This window comes from Malus sylvestris, chromosome 11, assembly GCF_916048215.2.
Source record: "Malus sylvestris chromosome 11, drMalSylv7.2, whole genome shotgun sequence".
Classification (NCBI taxonomy): domain Eukaryota; kingdom Viridiplantae; phylum Streptophyta; class Magnoliopsida; order Rosales; family Rosaceae; genus Malus; species Malus sylvestris.
Window position 1 is genome coordinate 3,778,232 of NC_062270.1, and position 15,094 is coordinate 3,793,325.

At 38.4% G+C, this 15,094-nt stretch overlaps 1 protein-coding gene and 3 pseudogenes across 4 annotated transcripts in view; 3 read left to right on the forward strand and 1 right to left on the reverse strand.

The window, feature by feature from the left end:
* Positions 1–1,950, forward strand: part of LOC126591288 (uncharacterized) — a 26,122-nt pseudogene extending 24,172 nt beyond the window's left edge.
* LOC126591275 (uncharacterized WD repeat-containing protein C2A9.03-like) overlaps positions 1–15,094 on the forward strand; it is a 101,194-nt gene that overhangs the window by 77,733 nt on the left and 8,367 nt on the right. The window lies entirely within an intron of this gene.
* On the forward strand, positions 6–4,060 carry LOC126591290 (pentatricopeptide repeat-containing protein At1g08070, chloroplastic-like; annotated as a pseudogene).
* LOC126591261 (putative disease resistance protein At3g14460) lies at positions 3,915–14,351 on the reverse strand (annotated as a pseudogene).

Below are 15,094 nucleotides of genomic sequence, written 5' to 3' on the forward strand. Positions count from 1 at the left end.
CCTGCGTGGTCTATCTGCTACTTTAACGCTCTTACCCTGCAACAACGCCGCCTCCGGGCCGCTCCTCTGCAAGTTTTTCCGAATCGCCGTACGTCGGCCTTCGCCATCGACTTATCCCTCGAGACCTTACCATCAAGTAATGAAGGAATGGATGTGTATTGATCCCAAGAAAATCATCCCCACATGCACATCACCCTTTTCTCAATCCACAAGTTTTCGCGTCAGGGGAGCAATCCACAAGAAAATCCTCCCACAACCCTTCGTGTTTTTTTTTTTTTTTTTGGGATCCTCCATCTCTTCAAAATTAACAAATTCTATCACTTAGGTCAGAATCAAGATATAAGATGGTGGGAAATGGAAGAAACCCGAAGCAAAATTGGGAAATTTGGGTCTACTCTTTGAATGCCTCAGAGAAATTTAGTTGAATTTATATGTGAAATTGTTGTTTTTTGCTCCTAATGTGCTATTGAAATCTCTGGAGGCAGAGCACCCAATAATCAACTCCAATTTCCAGACGAACACAAAGTCGTCTTCTTTGCAGGTTCTTCTCTACCAGGTCAGCATCTATGCATTGCAATAATATACTCTATATATATAGATGTATGTATACGTCTGCAAGTTTGTTTCAATCTTTCACTGTACTAGATTTTCCAGTAAATCTGGTCATCAGGTGCTTAAAGTTTTGAATTTAGTGATTGGCTTAATCACTATTAGGAGTTTAATATTGGATTTGTTAGGCTTATTCCTGTTTTAGTGAAGTCTGTTAGAAAGGAGCTGAGTTCCCAGAATTGTATCAGATCAGAATTTACAAACAGAAATAAAAGGTCGTACCCATGCACAAGGCTCCCGCTTTACGCAGGGTCTGGGAGAGGTGAATGTCGGCTAGCCTTTATGGAGAGGCCGCTCCCAAGTCTCGAACCCGAGACCTACCGCTCATGGGCGAAAGCACTTGCCATCGCACCAAGTGCGACCTCTTAATTTACAAACAGAAATACAAACCAAAAAATATATTGGAGCCCTGCTCCCTTCTACTTCATCTTCTCCATTTGCCATTACCATCGCTGCTTGCTGGTTGAGATAGGGTTATGAGATTTGGGCTCTATCACACTTGGGTTCTTTGGTATCTGATTGGTTGATTATGTCTGAACTTTTTGGGTTTATTGGGTTTTTAGTTCTTGGTTGTTCCTTTTAAGCAAGATTTGAATTTTTGTTTAGAGAATTGGGCTTAATTTGAAAACAGTTTTATAGAAAGCCGGGCATCATGTCAATGCCAGAAAAGCCTAATTCGGTACGTACACATGGTGACCTGAGGAGAGGGAACCTTGCGTTCAAGCACTTTACTGAACTGGAACCAATGTCTAAGATTGTTGGTCATTGATGAAAATGAAATTGGAACTCCTTTCTTTACGTTGGAAGACTACAAAACCGCAAAAAAAGGCAATCCTCTCATGGACATGCAATACTCTTGATACGTAAAGGGGCTTTCAGCACAAATTAATAAGAGCATACACCAGTGCAACTGAGGTTTGGAGAACGACTCTTAAAATATTCGAATCATTCATCATCATGACATATAAGATAGCTGTACAATTAACCGAAAGATTTGTTACTGATAAATGTATTTCCAGTTTCAGCATGTTCCTCTCTCTGCTCTCTGTGGGAGGAGGTTATCAGAAAGTTACTCACCCTTGGTGTCTGCATAAGCTCAAGTTTGGACTTGTGCCGGAACTGGTTCATGTGTCAAGCATGCACGCACCAAGGACCAAGTCGCTCGACCCGCTGCATGGAGAAAGCTGGAGATGATCGGATAATTAATGTTGAAAGAGTATGGAAAACTTGCAACATGAAAGTTGTAAATGGATTGCATGCTGTGTTTTAACACATGTTTTAGACATTTTTATTTAAATAACATTAAACTCTTGATGTTGTTTGAAATTGAAAGTACATGGATCTTCAGAGCATCGTATAATCTATTTTTAGGCAAGGAATGTGGGATATTTTGGGCTAGTATCGTCCTTTTCCAGGTTGACTTCTCTCTTTTTGTAAAGGACACCTGACGATCGAAAGTAACCCAAGTGAAAGAGGCAGGCCCTCTTCTGGAATGGATGCTAGCTTTGGACAATCTTCGAGGCTCAGAGTCTGAAGAGAGGTGAGGAATTGAATGCCCTTGCTGATTTTCTTCAGATTTAGGAAGTCATAAATTTCGAGTTCAGTGAGAGATTTGGGAGCAGCATCTCCTCCTTCCCATCAGGTGGAAATGACAACACATCTGGATCTTCACTTCTGATCAACAACTTTCTAAGAGAGGAGAGTTTGTGCAACCCCCACTCCAACTCCCAGAGCCGCTTACAACTCTCGACTTTATAAATTCCAAGTGATGTCAGGTTGGGAGGAAATGAATCAAGATATAAAGATGGTGGGAAATGGAAGAAACCTGAAGCAAAATTGGGAAATTTGGGTCTGCTCTGTGAATGCCTCAGAGAAATTTAGTTGAATTTTATCTGTGAAATTGTTGTTTTTTGCTCCTAATGTGCTATTGAAAGCTCTGGAGGCAGAGCACCCAATAATCAACTCCAATTTCCAGAAGAACACAAAGTCGTCTTCTTTGCAGGTTCTTCTCTACCAGGTCAGCATCTATGCATTGCAATAATATACTCTATATATATAGATGTATGTATACGTCTGCAAGTTTGTTTCAATCTTTCATTGTACTTGATTTTCCTGTAAGTCTGGTCATCAGGTGCTTAAAGTTTTGAATTTCATGTTTTATTATTCGTACCACTTTGTTATGAACTTAGGATTTAGTGATTGGCGTAATCACTATGAGGAGTTTAATATTGGATTTGTTAGGCTTTTCTTGTTTTTAGTGAAGTCTGTTAGAAATGCAGCTGGCATTAAAGGTGAAAGTCTATAAAAGGGAGCTGAGCTCCCTGAATTGTATTAGATCAGAATTTACAAACAGAAATAAAAAGGTTGTACCCAGTGCACAAGGCTCCCGCTTTACGCAGGGTCTGGGAGAGGTGAATGTCGGCTAGCCTTACCTCCATTTATGGAGAGGCTGCTCCCAAGTCTCGAACCCGAGACCTACCGCTCATGGGCGAAGGCACTTGCCATCGCACCAAGTGCGACCTCTAATTTACAAACAGAAATACAAACCAAAAAATATATTGGAACCCCTGCTCCCTTCTACTTCATGTTCTCTATTTTCCATTACTATCGCTGCTTGCAGGTTGATTATGTCACACTTGGGTTCTGAGATTTGGGCTCTGTCACACTTGGGTTCTTTGGTATCTGATTGGTTGATTATGTCTGTGAAATTTTAAGGTTTATTGGGTTTTTAGTTCTTGGTTGTTCCTTTTGAGCAAGATTTGAATTTTTGTTTAGAGAATTGGGCTTAATTCGAAAACAGTTATATAGAAAGGAGAATATGGAGTGCCCAGTGGCAGGAAGAGGAGGAAGAGCTCGTCATGTCAATGCCAGAAAAGCCTAATTGGGTACGGACACATGGTGACCTGAGGAGAGGGAACCTTGCGTTCAAGCACTTTACTGAACTGGAACCAATGTCTAGTGACAGATACAAAGTAGCAGGGAGTATGTTTGCCAACGCTGGAGAAAACGAAAATGCAACTGAAATTTGGAAACTCATTGGAGAAAATGAATTGGAGATTACTCGTGGGATGAGTTTCATCAAAATAGATGGTGCCGTCCATGAGGTTGTAGTGTGGACTATTCATCATAGCAGGCACAAAGAAATCTACATTGGAATTGGAACTCCATTCTTTACTTTGGAAGATCGCAAAACCGCTAAAAATGGCAGTCCTCTCATGGACATGCTATACTCTTGATACGCAAAGGGGATTTTAGCACAAATTGATAAGGGCATTTACCAATGCAACTGAGGTTTGGAGAAAGACTCGTAAAATATTCGATTCATTCATCATTGTGGCAGAGAAAATAACTATATATTCACAATTTATTGAAAGATTTGTTACATGGTAGAATTCTTACGTAATCACAGTTATATATATATAGATAATATACAATGATAAATGTATTTACAGTTTCAGCGTGTTCCTTTCTCTGCTCTCTATGGGAGGAGGTTATCAGCAAGTTACTCACCCGTAGTGTCTGCATAAGCTCAAGTCTGGACTTATGCCGGAACTGGTTCATGTGTCAGGCATGCACGCACCAAGGACCTGGTCGCTCGACCCACTGCATGGAGAAAGCTGGATATGGTCGGATAATTAATGTTGAAAGAGTATGGAAAACTTGCCACATGAAAGTTGTAAATGAATTGCATGCTGTGTTTTTAACACATTTTTTTAGACATTTTGATTTAAATAACATTAAACTCTTGATGTTGTTTGAAACTGAAAGTACCTGGATCTTCAGAGCCACGTATGGTGAGGAATGTGGGATATTTTGGGCCAGTATCGTCCTTTTCCAGGTTGACATCTCTCTTTTAGTAAAGGACACCTGACGATCGAAAGTTGCCCAAGTGAAAGAGGCAGGCCCTCTTCTGGAATGGATGCGAGCTTTGGACAATCTTTGAGGCTCAGAGTCTGAAGAGAGGTGAGGAATTGAATGCCATTGCTGAGTTTCTTCAGATTTGGGAACCAACCAATTGTGAGTGCAGTGAGAGATTTGGGGAGCAGCATCTCCTCCTTCCCATCAGGTGGAAATGACAACACATCTGGATCTTCACTTTTGATCGATAAATATTTGAGAGACGTGAGTTTGTGCAACCCCCACTCCAACTCCCAGAGCCGCTTACAACTCTTGAGTTTAGAAATTTCAAGTGATGTGAGGTTGGAAGGAAAGGAAGTCAAACCTTCCAAGCAGTCAATCTCCAATTCCTTAAGAGACGTGAGATTGCGAATGTCTTCCGGTGACACCTCCAATTTTCCGCAGTCCCTAACAATTAAAGCTTGAAGATTGGTGAGGTGGCATAGGCCCTCCGATAAGGATTTCAGATTTTGACACCTGGCAATACTAATATATTCAAGACAATTATTAGTGTGTCGTGGAAGAACCGGTCTGATGCTATTAACTCTAGCCCTTCACATGCATATATCTCAAGGTGTTTAAGCGCCCTGTAAAGCTGGCCTCTCGGTGATAACGATGTCAGAGATGGACAACCATGTACCTCCAAGTGCTCAAGAGAAACAGAAAAAGAAGATGAACAAGAAACAACGAGCTCCTTCTCCTCCTCCACTAATGATTTCAAACTTCCACACTCCCATATCTCTATTCTTTTCAGATTTTGGGGAATCTGATATTTTGCAATATACGTCAGAGAGGGACAGTAGTGAATCTCCAAGACTTTAAGAGAAGGTGGCAGGCCAACATCTGGAAAAGAAACTAGACTTGAACAGTGGCTTATGTGAAGCTCTTGAAGAAACGACAACTGACGCAACCCCTTCGGCAGCTTCGAAAGACGTTCACAGTTGTTTATTTCCAGATATTCAAGCTTGCAAGCTAAAATTGGAACCTGCAGCAACCCCTCCAATTCTTTTCCGAGATCTTCAACAAGGGCAGAGTTGCCTTCAATAACCAAACGAACAAGAGAAATCAGGTGTGGGAAACATCTATCCTCTTTTTCCAGTGAAGACGTCAGCTCCTCACAACCACTAATCTCCAACTCCTTAATCTTGCTCAATCCTTTCGTAAGTCCCCTTGCTCCCAACCGCGGCTCCAAAATATTTGAAAGCCGCATGGTCTCTAATAACTTAAAGTCAACCTCTGCGGTAGTGTGCACTAGCGCTTTGCAACCATCGATGCTTAGTTCACTCGCGCGTTCATAATTGGCAATTTCCACCACCAATTCCTTGCATATAACAATCTCAAGCTTTGCTAACGAATTAAGTTTCTTCGGCAACTCGCCCTCCAGTTCAGGGCACTGTTTGATTGAAAGCACTTTTAGGCTAGGGAAAACACCACTTCCCTTATCCTGATCGAAAGGCAGCCATTTCTCCCAGTGCTCCATCTTCGAAAACTCAAGAATCTCTAATACTTGAAAAGGCAAGCTACCCTCTCCGTAGAATTCAGGACCAATGATTTCCACGGCAGTCATTCCCATGATATGAAGTTCTTTAAGGCAAGGCAACTGTCCAACTGGTGGCAAGAGATGACAACTTGCACAATTGTATAAGCTTACACGGACCATGTTAGAGAACAGAGGATCTCCAATCCACGATGAAAATTTCAATCCAGCATAACCCTTAATGGTGAGCTCTTTGAGATTTTTAGGAGGTTTTAACATGTCAAGCACACCCAACTCCATTTCCCTCGATCCGCTCCAATTAGACCATTCCAGCTTCAACGAATCAAGCCTCTCCTTGTCTATTAACTTGGCCCCACTAGCATCCTTATCATCAACCACATTCTCCAATCTTGAGAGGCACAATGTCCCTCGGAGATGCAGTAGGGACCCTATCTCTCTTATCCCAGACTGATCACTACCTTTGCCTACCACAAAATACGACAAGGATTGCAGATTCGTCAATCGACCTAGATGCGGAGGCATTCCGTCCAATCCACTGGAACTGTTGAGATGCCGCAAATTAATTAGATTACTCATGTTTGCGGGCAATGCCTCCAATTTTATACAACCTTCTAATAACAATGTTTGCAGATTGCAAAGAGTGGTTATTGATGGAGGCAAACTCTTTATCATTGTACAAGAAAGGTCCAGATAACGTAGATTCCACAATTTACCAATTGAATTGGGCAGCTCAGTTATTTTATAGCCATTCAAAGAAAGCACCCGTAAGATTCGCAGTTCTGGCAATAGATCAAATGTAACCCTACGAGTTAGATAATAGTTATACCATGATTGTGAAAACGGTAGGAATGTCCTCAAATGTTTAACTCTGGAGATGGCCTCAAATTTTTTAACCCCATCATACTCACCAATAACATAGGACATATGACGAGCCATTGGATGCAAGTCATCATTTCCCTTATCCTCCAATGAAAAGCATATTTTAGCTGCAGCCCACCGCGCCAACTCACCAACAAGGTCATGCATTACATACTTATCATTGCTTTTGCTTGCCTTCTGAAATAATGACCTGGACAATAGCTCTTGAAAATAGTCATTGCCTACTTCTTCCAGTTGTTTCTTGTCCTCTACTCTTTGTTGAATCAAACCTTCTGCCATCCACAGAAGGATCAACTGCTTCTCCCCGAACTCATAGTCATTTGGAAGTAGGGAACAATAGGTGAAGCACCGTTTCAAACTCGAGGGGAGATAGTGATAGCTTAATTTTAATACTGGGAGAATGCCACTATTGTCTGATAGACTCCACATCTTGTTGTTTAAGATTTCCTCCCATTCTTCTACTTGTTTACAATGTAGAACACCTCCTAGAGTCCTTGCAGCCAATGGCAATCCATGGCATTTTGCAACAATTTTCTCCTTTATCGACTCAAAATTTTGCGGCCTTTTGGTAATGTCCAAGACGGAATGCTGCTCAAAGACTTCCCAACATTGATCATCTGATATGCCACCCAATTGATAAACAGTGGATCTCATCATGTTTGCAACATTTGCATCACGTGTTGTCACAACTATCTTACTTCCTAATGCTCCAACACGAAAGGGGGACTGCAATTTTATCCACAAATCATGGACACATGTATTCCAAACATCATCTAAAACAATTAGAAACTTTTTTCCTGCGAGCTCTTTACTCAAACTTTCTTGAACCTGGTTGAATTCTTTGTACTCCTTTGCAAGACCAGATGTGGCGGATTCAAGAATTGCCTTTGTCACTCTTTCAAGATTGAAGTCATCTGACACAGATACCCATACTTTTAGGTTAAACTCTTTCGTCGCGTCATCATCATAAACATGCCTTGCAAGTGTTGTCTTTCCCACTCCAGGCATACCGACAATGGCAACTACATGAAAGTTCGTGGCACGGGGTGCTTCTTCCAACAAGAGGTCAATAATCTTCGTCTTGTCTCTATCTCTTCCAATCACAGGTCCTTCTGGTAGGTGGGAACTTGGTGGCATGTGCCATGCCTTAGTAGATGACGTCCCCTCATTTAAACCAAGTTGTTTTTTCACTTCCAATATCTCATGTAGCCGATCAGTAATCTTCTTTATTTCTGAGCTCAGGTTACAGTTAAATTTAACATCAGAAAGCAAACCCCATACCTTGCTTGTGGTAGCCCCATGTTTCTCCTTTATTTGGCGTCTCAACATCTCGGTTGAAAACTTGTCCAATATGTCTTCCACATCATAGGCCAAGTCTCTGAGATCATCTAGCCACAATTTCACTTCTTGGTTAGACAATTGCTTCTCCTCCGCGTCATTCAGCACTGCTCGAATAGTAGACAACATTGACTTCCATTTCTTCAGCTCTTTGCCAACGCCAAGTAGGCGTCTAAAGTAGCTCAGCGTTTCACGAGATGTCAACCTTTCAAGTAACACTTGAAGCAATCCAGAAATAAAGACCTCTCCCAGTGACATAGCTTATAAGAACTTCTTCAGGATAGTGTATATTAACAACTTCTTCAGGAGAAAGGAAGGTATCTAGATTGAAAGAGTGAAGTGAAGCAACCAATCCAAGAACAAGTAAGCAAATGTTACAGGGAAGCTTGAGCAATGTCAACTGTCGAACTGCAAAAAGGTGAAACTCGTTAAGAAAAAGTTACTGAAATTCTAGTTTTGTTGTCTCACCGAATTTTCTCAAAGCTTTTAGTATTTACGAAATAAAAATTTATGATTTATGTCCTAGTTACAAGCTCAGAGATATGTCCTGAGCATACCAATCGAATTGGTCTCGGGATTGTTCAAGTCAGATGTGCTTTTGTTTTTGCACATAAATTTGTAACATTTTTTTTTGCCAAAAATAAGAGCCAGCTATTCCCGTACCAACTTCCATTGAAATCATAAGAAGATGGTTTGTGCAATCATGACTAGTTATACATAGAGTTAGGATTGGGGGACTCCCATGTTTTGAAACACACTTTGTAGAGCCTGTTAGGATTTTGCTCGTCGGTATTAGAGTCCTATTTTGTTTAGGATTGTATTAGAAAAGCTAAAGGTGCACAAATTCTTATCTTACAAAAATTAGGAAAGAACTATGTTTTCTTGTACAATTAGATTAGGAATCCTAAAAGCAAAAATAGAATAGGAATGCAAGTGTGCTTTCCTATTGCAAATAGATTAAGAGATTTAATCAGAAGATAGGCATGTAAACAGCACCATGTACTTACAAATAAGGTGAGGCCAGAAGCAGAAAAACTAAGACAAGTGAGAGAATAGAGGGAATGAGATTTAGATCCATGGTTTGCTGAAGTATTGTATACTCTATTATTATTAAAATAAGCCATGAGTTCTCTATCTAGAGAAATTACAACTAGATGTAGGCAAAAGTTCTGCTGAACAAGGATAAATATTGTGTGTTTATAGTTTTTCTTTATTCGCTAAGTTTAGTGTACTGTCGGATACATCAAAGAACATAACCTAGACGAGGAGTTGAAATTTTACAGTTGGTATCAAGAGCTTAGTGTTCTGCGATGACAAGAGGAATGAAGACAGCAGGCTTAGGAAGCTTAAGGCATGCGTTTAAACATTTCGATGGTAAGGATGACTTCACATATTGGGAAATGATGATGAATAATGTACTGATACATCATGATTTGGATGATGCACTCCTTGGTGAGAAGCCTACGACCATGACATAAGCGACGTAGACCAATATTCTCAAGAAGGCCAAGAGTTCCATCGAGATTCATCTCACGAAATCAGTTAGGTCCTATGTTACAGAAACGATGACCATTAAGGAAGAACAAGACAAGTAGGAGAAGATTTATATGGGCAAAACCGTGTCCAATAAACTGTTTCTCAAGAATGAACTATTCGGGCTTTGCCTGGAAGAAGGAAGTGATATTGAAGATCATGTATTCCATAATCGCTTAGCAAATCTTCAGAAGGTTGAAGAAACTTACAAAGATAATGATATGGCTATCATCTTACCAAGGTCTCTACCCTCGTCTTTCAAGCACTTTTGAACAACTCTAATATTTGGAAGGGAGTTTCTGTAGCTTGAGGACGTAATTTAAGCCCTTAGGTCATATGCTAAATTGGATGAGATAACTGAAGGTTCTCAAGGCCTTTATTCCAAAGGCAATGAGAGAGGATGGGAAAAGACAAAGGAAGAGAATAACACCAACAAGTTGGTTGAAATCCAAGAAGAAAAAGGAAAAGAAAGAAGGCTGCTTTGAATGTGGTTTTGCTGATCATTAGAAGAGGAACTGCAAGATTTGGAAGGAGAAGAAAGACACGATGGAAGGAAGATCATGTTTAGCTAGTACAGTCACCGAAGAAGAGAGTGACAGAGAGCTTCTTTCGGTAACATAGGGCTTCAAGGCTTTCAGAAGTTGGATATTGGAAATCCGATACACATTCCATATGTGTGAAGTAAGAAAATGTTTCGATACCTACAAAGAGGTCAGTAGCAGAAAAGTTTTCATGATGGATGATTGGCTATGTCTTTTAGAGAGATCGACACTGTCAGAATCAAGATGTTTGATGAAGTGATACGGGCTTTGAGAAACATCAGATATGTCCCTAGACTAAAGAAGAATTTGATTTCCTTAGGTACGTTAGACAAGATCGGCTATGAGTATAGTTCTAAAGTAGAAAGACTTGAGGTGACCAGAAGATCATTAGTGGTAATCAGGCTGACATGTAATACAATAAGTTATACAAGCTCATTAGGACTATGATAGCAGGGGGTGCAACCGTTTCCACAAAGCATAATAAATAAGACAAGACTGTACTCTTTCATTACATGTTAGGGCATATTAGTTAGAAGGGTTTGCAAGAATTACAAAAGAGAGGCCTGCTAGAAGGCAAGTCATTTTGCAAACTATACTTTTATGAGTATTGCGTTATCGGGAATCAAAGAAAGTATCATTTGTATATACCAGTGCAGATAACCAGAGTAAGGAACAACTTCAAGAACATGTTAACCAATGAGTTTGACATGAAGGATCTACGTTTTGCACAAAAATTCTTGACATGGAAATTCAGAGAGAAATGATCGGTGGTAGGATTTGGATATCACAAGCAAAGTATATTCAAAAGGTTATTAAGAAGTTCAACATACTTGAAGTAAAGGCAGTTTCGACTCCTTAATTTGGTGGCTCACTATAGTTAAGTGGCCAACAATGTCTTAGGTCTGAGAGAGAAACAAGTGATGGAGAATGTGCCCTATGCTAAAGGATTATGTGTTAACTTGAGAGGTTTTTGGAGACATAGGATTATGTTTAAGAAGCAAAAAGTAAATCCAGGAATGGTGAGATATGTTGATGCTGAATATGCAGGGGACTTGGACAATAAAATGTTAACTTCTTGTTATGTCTTTGCATGCACAAGAGAACCAATCAGCTGGAGGGCACTACTGCAACCAATAGCTTTGTCAACTACAAAATCAGAGTACACATATTGCTCTGATCGAAGTTGTAAAGGAAACAATTTAGCGTAGTGGCTTTGCAAGCCAAATGGAAATCACTCAAGATTATGCGAATCTGAAATGTGACAATGTAATTCACTTGGCATAAAGAATCAGGTTTTTCATGGAAATCAAAGCATATTGAAGTGAGGTCCCATTTTTAATTCTTACGCACCCTTCTCAAGATAATGTCGACCAAGAAATTCAAGCGTTGCTTGAACTTGATCAATCTAGTTAATTAATTAAGGTGGAGCCCCTCCTCACTTGAGATGCAATGAGATAGATAAGTGGTTTTCCAAGGTAAAGGTTCTAGAAGATTTCTAGAGCTACTTCAAGAAGGTTTGAAGATAATCTGGGTGTGCAACAGTCAAGACTTGGGTTGACTCACTAAAGTGGAGATTGTTAGGATTTAACTCGTCTATGTTAGAGTCCTATTTGGTTAAGAAGGTATTAGGATAGCTAAAGGTGCACATATTCTTGTCTTATACTGATTAGGAAAGAATTCATATTCTTGTCCTATATGGATTAGGAGAGAATTCCGTTTTCTTGTACATCTAGATTAGGAATCCTAAATGCAAAAACGAAATGCGAGTGTGTTTTCCTATCCCAAACAGATTAGGAGACTTAATTAGAAGATAAGCATAGGGTGTAGCATGAAGCAGAAAAACATAAAGATAGCCGAGAGAAGAGAGGGATTAATTATAGGCTTTGCAAAAGTATTGTATACTCTATTATTAATCAAACAAGTCGTGATTTCTCGTCCAGGAGAAATCACAACTAGACGTAGACAAAAGTTTTAGTACCCAATATAAATCTTATTTGATTCTAGTTATTCTCTATTTGCTAAGTTTAGTCTATTGCTGGATACAACAAAGAACAAGATCTACAGGGGTATCGAAATCTTAAAGGGCTCACTCCGTAACTTTATTCAATAATCCGAACCATCTATATTTCAATTCATCATTTATTAATCATCATTGCAAAAAATTAGAAAAATCTATATCATTAAGACGTTTTTTTGTAGAAAAGTAAATGAACAAATACAGTTATGCAAAGAGTACTAAAGTGAATACCATTTAATCTAACGTTAAATATTGTTTTGGATTTAGATTATTTTTCGTAGCACGGTCTTGGAGGGAAGACAAAAAAAATGGTTAGATCGTTGACAAAAGTTAAATGTCTCTACAAATAAGTGTCAAATGTGTTAAAAAAAACAGATATCCCGATCCTAATTCTATATATATATATATATATATATATATATAGACACACACACACACATATATATATATATATATATACACACAAAATTTCGTGACAAGCTCAAGGAAACAAATCGCATAGGCCTTTGGATTAAGCTTGATTTTATTTTATTTTTTTTTCTTTTTATGAACGGTTGTATCAATTCCCCAAAAACGTATAGATCGTATCAACTATCAAATTCCCAATGGATTTAGGACCAAAGAATCCAGCACAAAGAGTAAACAGAGAAAGGTAAATACAAAAAAGGACAAAATACTGAGATAGATTCGTATTAAGGACATGTAGATTTGCATAAGGAGTAAAAAGACAATACCTTTAAAGGAAAATTCACAAGGGATTTGTTCTTCTTGAAGATGGAGAAACGCATGCTCTGCTGCAATAGAGTGATGTCTTATTAAAGAGAGCTTAAAGAATGTAGGAGGAGGGCATGTTATGGATTGTGACTGCTTCTAAAAGAGTTAAAAAGCATTTTGGGACAATAAAAAAAATTTCAATGACGAGTCTTTGGCTACTTTTGAAAGAAGAGTTAAAAAGTGTTTCTGAGTCACATAAGTGTTTTTTAGAGAAATACATGATAGATGCTTCTTCAAGAAGCACTTCTAAATACTTTTTCAATAAACACTTAGATATTTTTATATATAAATTCAACGTTAAAGTCTCTAATAAACGCACTTCTAGTAAAAAGTGTTTATAAGTGATTCCTATACAACCAATTCCAACTTCTTTATGTTGTTGAAACCCCATTTCAAGTGCTTCCTATATTCCCTTGACCCAAAAAAAAAGTGCTTCCTATATTCAAGCGTATTTCCAATTTTTGTCAAACAAAATGCTTTTACTCGTATAATAACTAATAAGCACTAATTATGCCAAAAGCACTTCCAATAAGACGGTAAAAGTGATTGAAACAAGACCTTTCATTATCATATAGGTCAATCGATTTTGGATATTTTCCAGCATTAGAAAAAAGAAATGCAACTCATAGCCTAAATATTTTCCATGCAAATTTGAATAAGCAAGAATTCATCCATATTATTTCAAATTGTAATTTATATAAAATGAAATAGATTACCCATGCCAAAAAATTACTTACATGGAATGGAAGTATGGAAGTAGAGAGATGAGAGATGGCTCGCTAACAAATCCGGACTTAAATTCAAGGAATAATAACGTGCACTTTCGTCTTTTGCTTTATATCATAACAATTTCTAGCTCCTTTATTTGCAGCCTACAGAATCCCTTTCCACAACACTTGAAGTAATCCAGAAATAAAGACCTCTCACAGTGACATAGCTTATGAAAACTTCTTCTTCAGGAGAAAGAAGGTATCGAGATTGAAAAAGTGAAGTGAAGCAACCAATGTCAACCGTCAAACTGTAAAAAGTGAAACTCGTTAAGAAAAAAAGTTAGAGAAATTCTAGTTTTCTCGTTTCACTGAATTTTCTCAAAGCTTTTAGTATTTACTGAATAGAACATTATGGTTTCTTTCCTGGTGACAAGCTCAAAGACGTGTCTTGAGCATGGTTTGTGGGATAATAATTCATGACATGCACAAGGAAATAAATCCCATAGGGGTTTGGACTAAGCTCTAATTTTATTTATTTCCTTTTTTTTTATGAAAGGCTGTATCAATTCTCTAAAAAAAGTATAAGATTGTATCAATTCTCCAATTCTCAATGGATTTAGGGTTTAGCATCAAGAATACAAATGGACCAAAGATTCCAGCACAATGAATAAACAAAGAAAGGCAAATAAAAGAAGGACAAGATATAGATATAAATTCATATTTAGGACATGCAGATTTGGATAAGGAGTAAAAAGACAATACCTTCAAAGGAAAATTCATACGATACTTGTTCTTGAAGATGGAGAAACACCTGCTTTGCTGCCTTAGAAAGTGATGAAAGAGTGCTTAAAGAATGTTTAAAGACAGTTTGGGCATTTGGCATATAAGAATTGGTTAAGCACTCTCATCAAAGCGCTTTCGGATATTTCAAAAGCACTTTTAAATAAGTCCTTAGATATTTCATGTAAGTTTTTTACATGGAATGTAAGTACGGAAGTAGAGAGATAAGAGAAGGCTCGCTAACAAATCCAGACTGAAAATTGAAGGAATAGTAATTTGGTACTTTCTTTTGCTTTATATCATAACAATTTTCTACTTCCTTTATTTGCAGTCTACGGAATCCCTTTCCACCATACTACTCCATCTATTCATTCTTTCTTCAAACTTGCTATTGGTATACATTCTTGCTTCAAGTAGCAATGAAAGCATATCATTTGGCCTTCCCTAGTAGGTTTTATGTTCTTGCGTTTGATTTCCGTAACATTATTTATGTAACGATGTGAGTTTAACAATTTTA